Consider the following 12,386-nt stretch of genomic DNA (forward strand, 5'->3'; position numbering starts at 1 on the left):
ACCTGTGCCCTCGGCCCTGTACTGAAGGGGTCAGCCCATCTGGGGCACTGGTTCCTAACTAACTCTCCTAAAAAGGGTGGAACAAGAGCAAAGACCAGATGGCCAAGGGAGGCCCTGCTTGGTCCTGTGCTCCCTCCCTGCTCCCTCCAACCAGGGTGCAACCCACCCCCACCACCAAGTCCCTCACCAGAAGCACCTGGAGCATATAAGGTCAGGGTCAGGGCCAAATTCCCAAAGGGTGAATGAAGTTTGGTTCATTTAAGGAGAGATCAAACGGGGCCCAGGGCAGAGGAAGTCCCCCTGCTCCCCACCACAGAAAAGATGAACCCCAGCTAGTACACAGCCCAAGAGGCAAAGGGGCCCAGAGCACTGGTTTTGTTTTAGAAAATACGTGAAATTAAAAGCAAGGCAGGAAAAAAGAAATGGGGGGGGGGGAGGGGAGAGCTGTCCCGGTGTGAAGGGGGAGGGGCGACGGCAGCACACCAGGGCCAAGCCGCAGCCTGCCTTGCGGAGCTCTCGCTCCCTACGAGATTCAATTAATTGATAACAAGAGGCATCAAATTAATTTCTGGAGGATGTGAGATTCTGATGAAGGGAAATCTCGTTGATGGGGATCGGGTGGGAGGGGGCGGGCAGCGCCCCTTTTAATCAGCTCAGGTGCCCAACTGGGTGGCTGAGTCCCGGGCCCGGAGCTCCACAGCGCCCCTCTGGGGACAGACCCACAGGGCAGGAGGCTCCGGACACTTCTGGAACAAAGAGTGTGTGCTTGGCGACCTCCGGGGCTCTTCCTGGCTCCCAACACGCAGCTTGGGGAAGGGAAGGCGGGAGAATGGTCCTGCAGATGCTCCCTGACCAACTGAGGCCCAAAGAAGCAGGCCGCGACCGCGACCAACCGAGGTAGGAAGTGGACTGCTGGGCGCTTCCTGGGGCCCCTCCCCGTGTGCCCGAGAGAGTCCAGACCTTGTTTACCACCAACTCACAAAGTCTTCCCGAGCACAAGGGATACAGCTCTCGGCCTGGGTGGCCCTCTCTGAAAGACAGAGGCCAGAAGGCCTGAGCCACTCCCCCGGACCCCCAGACACCAGTTGGAGCTGCCTGGCCCGGCCGACATTTTCTCAGCACCGCGGTGGGGGGGGGGGGCACAAACACGAGGGGCTGCATTCCCAAGCTCAAGTCTCCAGCGATGTCAAGTGCGGCTCACGCTGATATGCGCTCTGGAGCTCAGGGGGAAAGCCAGCTGGGGGGAGCAGTCCAAAGAGAGAGTGAGAGTGGCAGGCTGGCTCTCTGGGGGAAATCCTGGAGCCTTCCTGAAAGAGGGGTTCTCCCATGGGCGGACTCTGTACCCTCAACACAGCCCGTCACCACAGGAAGCACCTCTGGCTCCAGGAAGCTGGCACTTGGCTTCCCAAGTGCTTATGGCAGCTGCCCCTCGGAAATCCTGGGGCTCCATCTCCCATCCAAATCTCGCCAGAGCACCCTTCCCGTCCAGGATGGGATCTGCATCTGCTCAGGGAACCCCTGAAGGAAAGAAAGGACAGCCCACTGCCACCCTACCTTGGCCCAACTTTTCCAGGCCTGGCTCTCCTGGAAAAGTCTAGAAACCTTCTCCCAGGAATATGGAGCCAGGACGCTAATCCACACTCAGGCCTGCCTCAGCCACGGCCCATCCTGCTCCCGACTCTTCCCGGGTGGGCGCCAACATCCTGTCTTGGCTGGGGGAGGTCAGGACAGCCAGCACCCGAGAGTGGCACTCCGGCACTTGCTCCATTTCTGATTTTCCAGGTTGCAAGTGAACCACTGCTTGTATCACCTCTTCCCTGGGCCCCTCCTGCCTGTCCCTGCACACAGTAGGGGCTCCACCTCATTTGTTAAATGGACTCCATTCCCAGGGCCATTGCTTTGCACCCCTCCCTCCCTTTTTGGCAGTCAGAATCTGGGTAGCTTCCACACCCACCAGCCCTGCCTGCCTTGAACAAATGCCAGAGGGTCTGGATTCTATACACTTTGTACTGTCCAGGAAAACCACGATCTTGACCCCCTACCCAAATCAGGTGCCATCAGAACCCCCTGGCTGGGAAAGTTAACACCATTGCCATCTTGCACGAAAACCGATCCCACCTAGCCTTGGGCTTCAGTGGGGCAGAGCATGGGGTCCAGGGAGGTGGGCAGAGCACCTGGGATTTGGGACACAGACTGCATGGCTACCACTCAGGCTGGGAAAGAAAAAAAAAGAAAGAAAGGTGCAAGGCTGTGCTAGAGGGAGAGCCAGGAAAAGACCGCAGTCTGAGGGCACCAGGCAGGCCCAGGCCTAGACACCACAGCCCCACACCCTATCCACACAGGTACCTTTTGCACGGGGAGCTCTTGCTTGCTAACGCTGCAGGCTCTGTAGGAGCTCCTCTTCGCAAAGCCCAGCCACAGAGCGCAGAGCAGGGCGGGCTCCTGCTGGGATCCCGGCTCCGCTCCGCAGAAGTGGCCTGCATGAGGGCGGGTATTTCCACCAAGACGCTCCAGATGCACTGCCAGAGCCAGCCAGCAACTTCAGGCTGACCTCATCAGGAGGAGGTCCCAAGCGGGTCACACACCTGCCCGAAGGCTGTGCAGGCTGGAGTCTGCACATCCTAGAAACCTTCCCTTTCAGAGAGAGGGGTTACTCGCCATGCCCCCCCCCCACTGCCCTGTGTTCTGGGGAATTATCCCTCGGCTCTGTATTAGTCTCCATCAGCAGGTATGAAAGGCCAGGCTCTGAGTCCACACCCTCCCTTAAAGAGCAGACAGGAAGGGAAGATAAAGCCTACACACTAGAGGGAGGAGAAAAGCCGGGGGGGGGGGGGGGGGGCAGCTCCCCCACCACCAGAGGCTCAAGCCCTCTGGGTTACACTGGGAGGCAGAAGCCCCACATCTCAGTCCTCGCTCTGCTACTGCACCGTTGCCACCTCCGTGTCATCTCAGACAAGTCACCTCCTCTCTCTGGGCTTCATTTTTCCCAACTCATAAAATGAAGGTTAATCCTCCAGCATTTCCAGGACTCTGCCCAACGCGTGGTCCGGCCGAGCTGGCAAACCAACAACGACAAAAGTCACCCGGTGCCCAGCACTCCTCGCGCCCAGCATCAAGCAAGGTGCTTCCTGTCGGCTCCTAGACAGACTCTCCAAGGTGGGTAGCACTGACCTACTTTACAACCTAAGAAAATGAAGGTTCCAAGAGCTTAATTAAGCTCCCCAGAGTCCCAACTCCACTGCCAAGTTCCAAAGCCCTTTCCACTCAGACACGCGCTGCGCTCCGGGAGGCCCCAGTCCCTTGCACTGGCTTCCACAGTGCTGGAATCAAGTCTCAGGTAGCTGCACCAGCCATGGACCCTCAGGTCCCGGTCAAAGCTAGCACGTTTGCCTTCCCTGGGCCCGGCAGGGCTGTGACGGTGGTGCCACTTGAGAGAAAGGACGCTTGAGGAGCCCTCGGATGGCCGGGCTCATTACTTCACACGATGGGGGCTGTCTGAGAAGCAGAACTTGTGCCTGCTTGGGATGGGAGTGGAGGGGCCTGGAAGACAGGCAGTGGGGCAGTAAAGGGCTAAGGTGAGGGAAGGAGAGTTAAGACTAGCAGGGTAGGCTTCCAGCTTCCTGGGGAGGGGCCCCTCCCCCCTCTCCCCTCCAAGCTCACACCTCTTCTCTGAAAGACACTCAGCTCCCACCCTCCCCTCCCTGCTGTGGAAGCCTCTCTCTCCAACCCCAACAAAGTGAGATCCAGGGAGCGGACCCCAGCCCGCACGTTGTGGGCACCCCAGTACCCAGCCTGGGACCTGCCCAGACAGAATGGGGGCTCAGTAGACGTGCGAGGAATTACTGGATCAAAAGAAAGTGGCCCAGTCTCCCCCTTCCTCTCCCCAAGGAAGAGGTGTGTTTAGAGTAGGGGCCCAGCAGGATATGCACATTCCTGGCAAGAAGGGACCTACCTGCCTGAAGCCAAAAAGGAAGTTTCTGGCCTAAGGCGGAGGAAGGGGGATGGGGTGTCTTGCCAGGGTGTGTGTGGAGGGCACCTACAAAGAAAGAAGCAGGCCCAGCCTGCCCCGCCCAGCCATCCTCCAGCCTGGAATCTGGCCTTTCCTCTCCCGGGGCTCAGGGCTTCCCCAGTTCCACAGTTCCTGGGAACCCACCCATGGCTGGGAGACACAAACCCCACCCAGGGGCCCAAACTTCAGTGCCAGGAGAGAAAGTTCCCACAGTATCCCCCGACTTGGTGCCAGGGCCAATACCAGGATAAAGCAGGGGCATGAGGGTCCAGGAGGGAGAGCTTCAGAGGTCACTGGGGGCTAGGGCGCCAGGGCAAGGTGGCACCCACAGCCCCACCTCCTTCCCACACCACCTGGCCTCCCTTAGTGGGACCAGCACCAGACATGGAGCCCCCAGCGAAGTCTTTAGATACCCAGACGTCGGGAGGCAGGGAGGCAGGCAAGCTGCCCAGATGCCCCCAGCACAGCCCTGGTAGTGCCCTCCCTCCTGCCACAGGCCACGAAAGCGAAGAACCCTCAGCAAGACAAAGTTTCTCAAGTTAAACACACACACACACACACACACGCACACACGCACACACGCACACAGGCAAGCAAGCAAGCCTGCCGACTTCCCCAGCGGTTTTCCGCGGGGGCGGGTAAAGGTTGTCTGAGGCTCACAGCTCCCCCTGAGCAGCCTGGTCGCAGTCCGGCCTCTGGTCCCTGTGCCCACCTGCCGGCCCACCAGGAGCGTTGTGGGCTCTGGGTACCCGCGGCCCCGCACGGCCTGGCCGCCAGGGAGCATTGCTAGTAGCACCTCCGCAGAGAGCGAGCTTATGGGTTGGCGGCTGGACGGATCCGACCCTCCCTCAACGTCGGGCGGCACTGACAGCCCGGCTCTCCTCCTTTCTGCGTGGTAGAAGGGGCGCCCGGGTGAACCCCAGCAAGTGGCCCTCAGTCTGCGCCATGGTGACCGGTAATTCCAGACCCAGCACAGTCCATGCCAGGACGGGCTCCGTCGGGCGCTTAAAACCAGCGGTGAAGATGCTCAAGTTCAGGTAAAAACCCGCATTGGCCAAAACGCTCTAGGGCTTCCTCGGGCACCACAGTAGAGGCCGCCCCGCAGCCGGGTTTGCTCCTCGGGGGCCCCCCACCCCTCTCCCCGGCTCCGGGTGCCGGGCCATTGGTCATGAGACCGGTTACTGGGGCGCTGGACATGCCAGTGACCTCAGGATGCCTAGACTCCCCGAGTGCCGGGGGAGTGAGGAAGCGGCCAGGCAGGGGAGGCACGGGCCGCTCTCCCAGGTGCAGGTCTCCGAGTTCCCTACCCTTTTCCTACAGTTGAGGGGGTCGGGGATGGGACAGGGTGGGTTTACAGGTGGCCCCAATTGGGTGAGAATAGGGAATCCGCTGCCATCAGGGCCTCTGCCTCCAAATCCGCATCCCGCGAATTTAGCAAATTAATCACACGGCCCTTTCCCGGCGCGGCTGGGACCCCAGGTCGTTCAGGGCACTCCCGAACTCCAGAGCCGCGGGCTCTCCTCCGGCACAACCCAGGGAAGTTTGGCCGCTGTTGAAGGGGAGCGCGAGGCGGAGCGCCGCCGGCATGGCCGTCGGGCACCGAGAAGCGTTTGGGGGGTTGTCCCAGGGAGACACCAGAGCCCCTGGGCGTGGGGTGGGGTCTTGCTCGGCCACGCCGGGACACTCTTCCCTGCTGGCCTCCGGCCTGGGGCCGCTCCCTCCTTGGTGGGGCGGAAGCTCTCCCCAAATGCGGCGAGTAGGGGAACGGCCCCCCACCCTCCGATTGCGGGGCTCCAAATCACAGGGAGCACCTTCAGACGCTCCGAGGTCCCCAAGAACTTTTCCACTGGATCTCAGAGCAGCGTGAGGGATGGGGAAACGCAGACCACTGCTCCCGGCACTTCCGAGGTGCGCCCTCGGCGGGACCCAGGCGAACCGCGGTTCCCTCTGCCTGCGACGCCTCTCGGGGTGTCCCGCACACAATGCAGTTGGGGGAGCCCACTTGCCTTCCCTTCTCAGCCCCGGCTGGTCCAGCCCGGGAAGGAGTCTTTGTCTGACTCGGGGCAAGGGGCTGTCGCGCCCCCCTAAACCCCATTCCCAGCGGCCCGGCGGGTCGGGGGGGAGGGACGAGGGCGCAGCCCAGATTCTGGGGGAAGGGCGGGTCTCAGTAGCCACTCCAGACACCCCCACCCGCGCCGGCCTCCAGCCTCCGGCCGCCCGCCGCCCCCCGCCCCCATCGCCGCGCCGGGGCCCCCACCTGTTCCCTCCGTAGCTCCGGCTCGCGGGGGCCCGGCCAGGGGCGGAGTGTCGCGGCTGCGTGGGGTCAGTGCGCTGGGGCCGGCCCTGGCTGGAACAAAGTGCGCCGGCCGGGGCCCGGCTCGTCCCGGCGCCCGGCGCGGCTCCGGCGGGCAGTTTGCAAACACAAAGTGAGCCAGGAGCAGGCGAGAGTGCGCGAGCGAGGGAGTTGGTCTGGGCGCCGGCCCAGCCCCCACCCGGTGCCGGCCCGGCCCGCCACCTACCTGTCCCGCCCGGCCGCTCCGTGCGGGCTCCGGCCCGTCAGCCCGCGCGGGGCATGGGGCTCGCTCGGGGCGCAGCCGGGCCCGCCGCCGCCCGCCGGGGCTGCCCCTCCGCGCCGGCCCGCGCCGCGCAGCTCTCGGGCGTCCTCCCCGCCGCCGCGCTGGCCGCCGCGCGCCTCAGCCCCGCCGGGGCATCGCACTCTGTGGGCAGCTCGGCTCGCCCGGGCTCTGCTCCTCCTTCCCGGTGCTCCCGCGACGCTCGTCCGCTCGCTCCGGCTCCCGAGCTCCGGGACCCTGGCGTCCCCGCCCCCGGCCCAGCCCTGGTTCCGGCCCGGGCTCCTCCCCGCCGCGCCGCCGCCGCCGCCCGCGCCGCGCCCTCCTCGCGGGCCGGGGGCTCCGTCCCGGCCGCCGGCCGCACCGTCCGGTCCGCAGGGGTGGCCGGCTCCAGACTCCGAGGGGCTGCGACTGAGCCCGGGCTGCGAGTGGCTGCGAGCGGGCGGCGCGCGGGCGGGGCGGGCGGGGACGCGGGAGGAGGGTGGAGGGGAAGGAGGGAGCGCGCCGAGAGCTAGGGAGGAGGGAGCGGCGAGCGGCGCGGGGAGGGGAGGCCAACTTCTAGCGCTACCATAATTCGCCTAAAGCAGGTGCAGCCGCTTTCCCCCCGCGAGACCGCCGGCCGCGCGCGAGCGAAGACCACGTGGACCAAACTTGAGGGGAGGGAAAACTGGGGACGTGGGCTGAAGACGCGGGGCCGCGGGTCGGAAAGAGGGGGCAAGGCGTTGAGATCCCGAGGGTTCGGCCTGGCCCGGGACTAGTGCCGCGGGGACCCTTTGCAAACCCCGGCCCTTTCGCCGGGAGTCTGGAGGTACGGCCACGTCCCGCTCGCACACGGTTCACTGGTTCTCGGCGGGCTGTGCCCGGCGCGGGGAGTGGCCGGGGGCCCCAAGCCCGGAGCTGGCGTCGGGCGGAGGCCCTGCCCTGCCTCCCCGCTGCTCCCCACTGCGCGGGGGCTGTGGGTGGGCTTTCTGAACCTGGGTGGGGGCGGGGAGGCCCCGGGGGGCTTTTGTAAACCCCCCCTAGCCCGTGCAGCCGCCCTCCACCGAGGGGGAATTTCCCGGAAAGCGCTCTGCGAACCAGAGCAGGAGGGGACCAAGGGCACAGCGAAGTGCGAAGTTGAGGCGACTACCCGGACACATTCGCCAGTAAACAAAATTCAGTCTCAGAATGCGGCTTTTGCGCCGGGACTGGAAAGACGGCGGCGGCGGCGGCGGCGGCGGCGGCGGCGGCGGCGGCGGCGGGGTGTGTTTGGGTCGGGAGGGGGAAGTCCGGGAGAGGAAAGGCCCGGGATCCAAAGGGGCGGGCTCTGTTGGTAGCAGACGCCCCAGAGGCCGTAGAAATCTGCATAGATCCTCCCCGCAGCCCTCCGCGCCCGAGACACTGTCCGTCCATCCGTGAGAGCTGAGCTGGGCGGGCGAGGTGAAGGGGGCTCCCCAGCCCAGAGACGCCTGGTCCCCGTAACCAAGGGAGGGCCCCGCTGTGCAGTGAGGACAGGAACGCAATGGCTCTTTTTTAAAAAAAAATTTTTTTTATTAGGAGGCAGAGAGAACTCTCATCTTCGGGTTCACCCTTCCGTCAATAGCCAGGGGGCCAAAGCAGGAGCCAGGAATTTAATCCAGGTCTCCCAAATGGGTGGCAGGAACCTAATTACTGAAGTCATGGCCGCTGCCTGCCTCCCGCTGGTTTCGAGGGTCCCAGTTAACAGAAAGCTAGAATCAAGAGCAGGAGCTGAGGATTGAACCCAGGCACTTGGCATGGGAGTGAGAGCCCAGGCAGTGGCTCCCGAAGCCTCTCCTGGCCCCAGTTACCCTAGGCAAGTGGGCAAGGGGCGGGCAGGCAGACAATGCTTCTGTGGAGAGAGAACTGTCTTTTTTTTTTTTTTTTCCTGTCCCTTTTCGGAAGGTGCAACAGCCAGAAGTAGTTGTAATGTGTTATCTGCCCAGGTCCAGATCTTACATATTTGCCCTGTTGGGCAGGTGTGACAGGTCCAGCTGGAGCCTTTGGGATCTCTGGGTGTGAAATTGTTGGGGGACATCTCCAAATGCCATTTATTTGGATATCGTGGTGTCCTTTCCTGTGTAGCAATAGCAGTGGCAATAATAAAGGAGCAGCTGGCACCACATGCCAGGCCTATTGATTGGCTCATTTAATTGGCACAGGAACCCTATGAGGTAGATCGTTCTGCAATCTTCATTTTGCAGAGAAGGAAACTGAGGCACAAAAAGATCACACTACTTGTCCAGGTGTCCATAGCTGATTAAACAACACAGTGAGAGCCACCTGGGTTGAGCACAGGGCACTAGCTCGTGGGGTCCTGGATACAGCACTGCTGCTGTAGGTTACGGGTAGGAGGAGGATGTTTTTGGAGAAAGGAAGCTCTTGGTGGAATAATCTGATTTATGTTCTGTGGAGAGTGAGCTTGATGGAAGGCATGGTGTGTGGACAGCCCTGGACCAAGCCTGGAGGGGCAGTTAGCTGATGACCACGCATCTTTGCTCTCTTCCTAGCCTTCCTGCAGCGAAAGCTGAAGGTGGGATAAGAATTAGGGACTTGGGATACAAAAGGAGATTTTTGCACAGAGGAGGTGGGATGAGATTTATTTATTAATTTGAAAGGCAAAGTTAGAGACAGAGGGGGAGAGGTCTTCCATCTGCTAGTTCACTCCCCAGATGGCTGCAGAAACCAGGAGTCTGGAGTGCCATCCAGGTCTCACAGGTGCGTGCAGGGGCCCCAGCACTTAGACCATCTCTGCTGCTCTCTGAGGGTATTCACAGGGAGCTGGATCAGGAGTGGAGCAGCGGGGACTTGCACAGGCATGCAGGCTGTGGTTGAACCTGCTGCGCCACAACACCAGGCCCTCTCCAGCTCTTTGCAGGTGAATTTTCCTACTACCTATGTCTCTGCCCCATTGCCTTCCTGCAGCCACCCTCCACACCTCACAGGTGGGCTCACCTGCTCCAGGGGACTCCCTGAGACATGCTGCCACTTTCCATTTCAGTTTACGTGGGTCTCCAGTCTGTCTCCGTTCCCAGCACCCTGGGAGTCATAGTGAGGGGCCCAAAGAGGCCCAATCCTCACCTCAAGAGCACTTCAGTGAGGAAAGAAAGTGGGGCCAAGGAAAGATCCAGAAAAAATGCTTCCAAATTAAAAAAAAAAAAAAAGCCCAAAACCCTTCTTTCTGAGAAGGTTGGAAAGAAGCACCCTTGGTTTCCAAAGAGGAGCGATCTGGAACAGCCGCAGGGTCCCAGCATGGGATTCTGGGCAGGTGTGGTCAGGAAGCAAGGCCCACGGCCTGGCCCTAATAGGAAGGCCACGCTCCAGAGCACAGGACCCAGAGTCGGGCAGCTGGCACTGGCCGGTGTCTAACTGGGACAAGTTGCGCGATGTCTGAGCCGCAGGTTCCTCGCGTGTTGGGAGCATGCCTCCACAGGCGGTCCGCAGGACGGCATGAGAGCACGGGCGGAATGCCCAGCCTGCCGACGTGCTGCTCAAGTGCCCTCCAGAAATGCTCATGTTCCCTTTTGTGAGCCCCGTTCCCCCCACCCTGAAAAATGAGGCAAAAGCTGCAAATCCTGAGATGCTCCTTCATAGCTGCCTGCTTCATTGCCTGCAGTAGGGTGGCTCAGAGAGGTCAAGGACGTAGCTAGGAGGTGGCACAGCAAGAACTGGCCCCCAGGTCTTCCTGCTGTGGGATGAAGTGGGCTAATGGTCAAGGGTCTGATGCTCAGGGGGTGGGGAGACTATGTACAGAGGAACGTTAATCTCCTTATTCCCACAGTCCCAGGACATCTAGGCTCAGGTATTGCATGCTTCCATTCATTTGACTGCTTGAAGCTGTGTTTTTTTTGGGGGGGGGGGGCGGGGAAGAGACAGAGTGAGTGCCCATTTGTTGGCTCACTCCCCAAATGCCTGAAACAGGGTACAATTAGCAAAAGGTTGGAGCTGTTAACTCAATCCCAGGCACTCTATAGGTGCAGGGGGTTAAGTTGCCACTTGAGTCGCTGCCAGTGACTGGTGTCAGAACAATAGTTCAAGTCCCAGCTGTTTCGCTTCCAATCCAGTTCCCTGCTATGTGCCTGGGAAGGCATCAGAGGGTGGCCTAAGTGCTCGGACCCCTGCCAGCCATGTGGGAACCCGGGATGGACTTCCAGGCTCCTTCCTGGCTTTGGCCTTGGCTATTTGACCACCTGGACCTTATGGCCATTTGAGGAGTGAAGCAGTGGGTGAAAGATCTCTCTGCTCGTCTGCCTTTCAAATAAAGAAATCTTCATCAAAAAGCAAAAAGCAGAAACTCTGATATGAGATGCCAGAATCTTTTTTTAAAAAAAGATTTTATTTGTTAACTATTTGAGAGGTAGAGTTACAGAGAGTGAGAGGGAAGAAAGGTCTTCCATCCACTGGTTCACTCCCCAAATGGCTGCAATAGCCGGAGCTGGGCCAATCCGAAGTCAGGAGCCAGGAGTTTCTTCGAGGTCTCCCACGGGTGCAGGGGCCCAAGGGCTTGGGCCATCTTCTGATGCTTTCCTTTCCCAGGCCATGGCAGAAAGCTGGATCGGAAGTGGAACAGCCAGGACTAGAACCGGCGCCCATATAGGATGCTGGCACCACAGGTGGAGGAATTAACCTACTGTGCCACAGCCGCGGCCCTGAGATACCAGAATCTTAACTGCTAGGTCAAATGCCTGCTCTGAATCTTACTCTTTTTCTCAAAAAACTTTTAGTTATTCAGGAAAACACTTCATCAGCATAATATTGCAATTTTCCTAAATAAAGAGTGCTTCAAAAAACTGGTGAGAAATAGAATTCAAAAGTAAGTTTAGGGGCACAGCAATGAAGACTCTGCTTGGATCACTGAGTGCCTGTGTTCAGAATCCCGACTCCGCTTCCAATTCTAGCTTTGCACTAATACACACCCTGGGAGGCAGTAGCATGGAATTTTGGGCCCCTGGCTTCTGCCTGGCCCAGCCCTAGCCATTTTGGTATTTGGGGGGAGTGAACCATTGGATGGGAGATCGCTCTCCCTGCTTGTCTCTCTTTCAAATAAAATGAAAAGTAAAATTTTTCAAAGATAAGTTGGGGGCTGGTGCTGAGGTGTAGCAGGAAAAACCTCTACCTATGGCACCAGCATCCCATATGGGTGCCAGTTTGTGTGTCAGCTGCTCCTCTTCCAATCCAGCTCTCTGTTTATGGCCTGGGAAAGCAGCAGAGGATGTCCCAAGTGCCTGGACCCCTGCATCCATGTGGAAGACCCAGAAGAAGCTCTTGGCTTCAAATTAGCCCAGCTCTAGCTGTTGCAGCCATTTGGGGAGTGAACCAGTAGATGGAAGACTTTTCTGTCTGTCTCTCCCTCTTACTGTCTGTTACTCTACCTCTCAAATAAATAAATAAAATCTTTTTTTTCCAAAGAAAGATGAGTTTATTCTGGTGCAAAAAATTTGGAAATCTAGACAATTTTTCCACAATGTGCATTTTCTGTGAACTGTTTGAATACCATCTTATATGCACAGATTTTAATTTTTTTGTACCAAAATAAACTCACCTTTTAATTCCATTTTCCAGCAACTTTTTGAAGTATCCTTACACATACACTCCTATACGTGCACCAAAGGCGTACGCCTGAGTGCTGTGTCTGCTGTCTACTCACATATGCCAACTGTTCACAACAGCTATCAACAGAGGAACAGGTAAACAAGTCATATTCTCAAACGTGGGCCAGTACTTGGCAGTGAGAATCAAGGAACTATTGCCACATGTAACAACAAGGAGGAAGCTCACAAACATACTGTTGGCCAAAAAGGCCAGACATA

General features: G+C 59.4%; 1 protein-coding gene across 2 annotated transcripts in view; it reads right to left on the reverse strand.

Moving 5' to 3' along the window:
• Positions 1-7,088, reverse strand: part of FOXP4 (forkhead box P4) — a 46,338-nt gene extending 39,250 nt beyond the window's left edge. The window contains exon 1 of one of the 2 annotated variants that reach the window (XM_051854741.3): positions 6,529-7,088. The gene's annotated coding sequence lies outside the window, so the exon portion shown is untranslated. The remainder of the gene's footprint in view (positions 1-6,528) is intronic. The other variant, XM_051854740.3, reaches the window with a different exon arrangement.
• Positions 7,089-12,386: the final 5,298 nt, after the last annotated feature.

This window comes from Oryctolagus cuniculus, chromosome 5, assembly GCF_051225735.1.
Source record: "Oryctolagus cuniculus isolate XC-2025 breed Fujian yellow rabbit chromosome 5, ASM5122573v1, whole genome shotgun sequence".
In the NCBI taxonomy this organism is placed as follows: Eukaryota; Metazoa; Chordata; class Mammalia; order Lagomorpha; family Leporidae; genus Oryctolagus; species Oryctolagus cuniculus.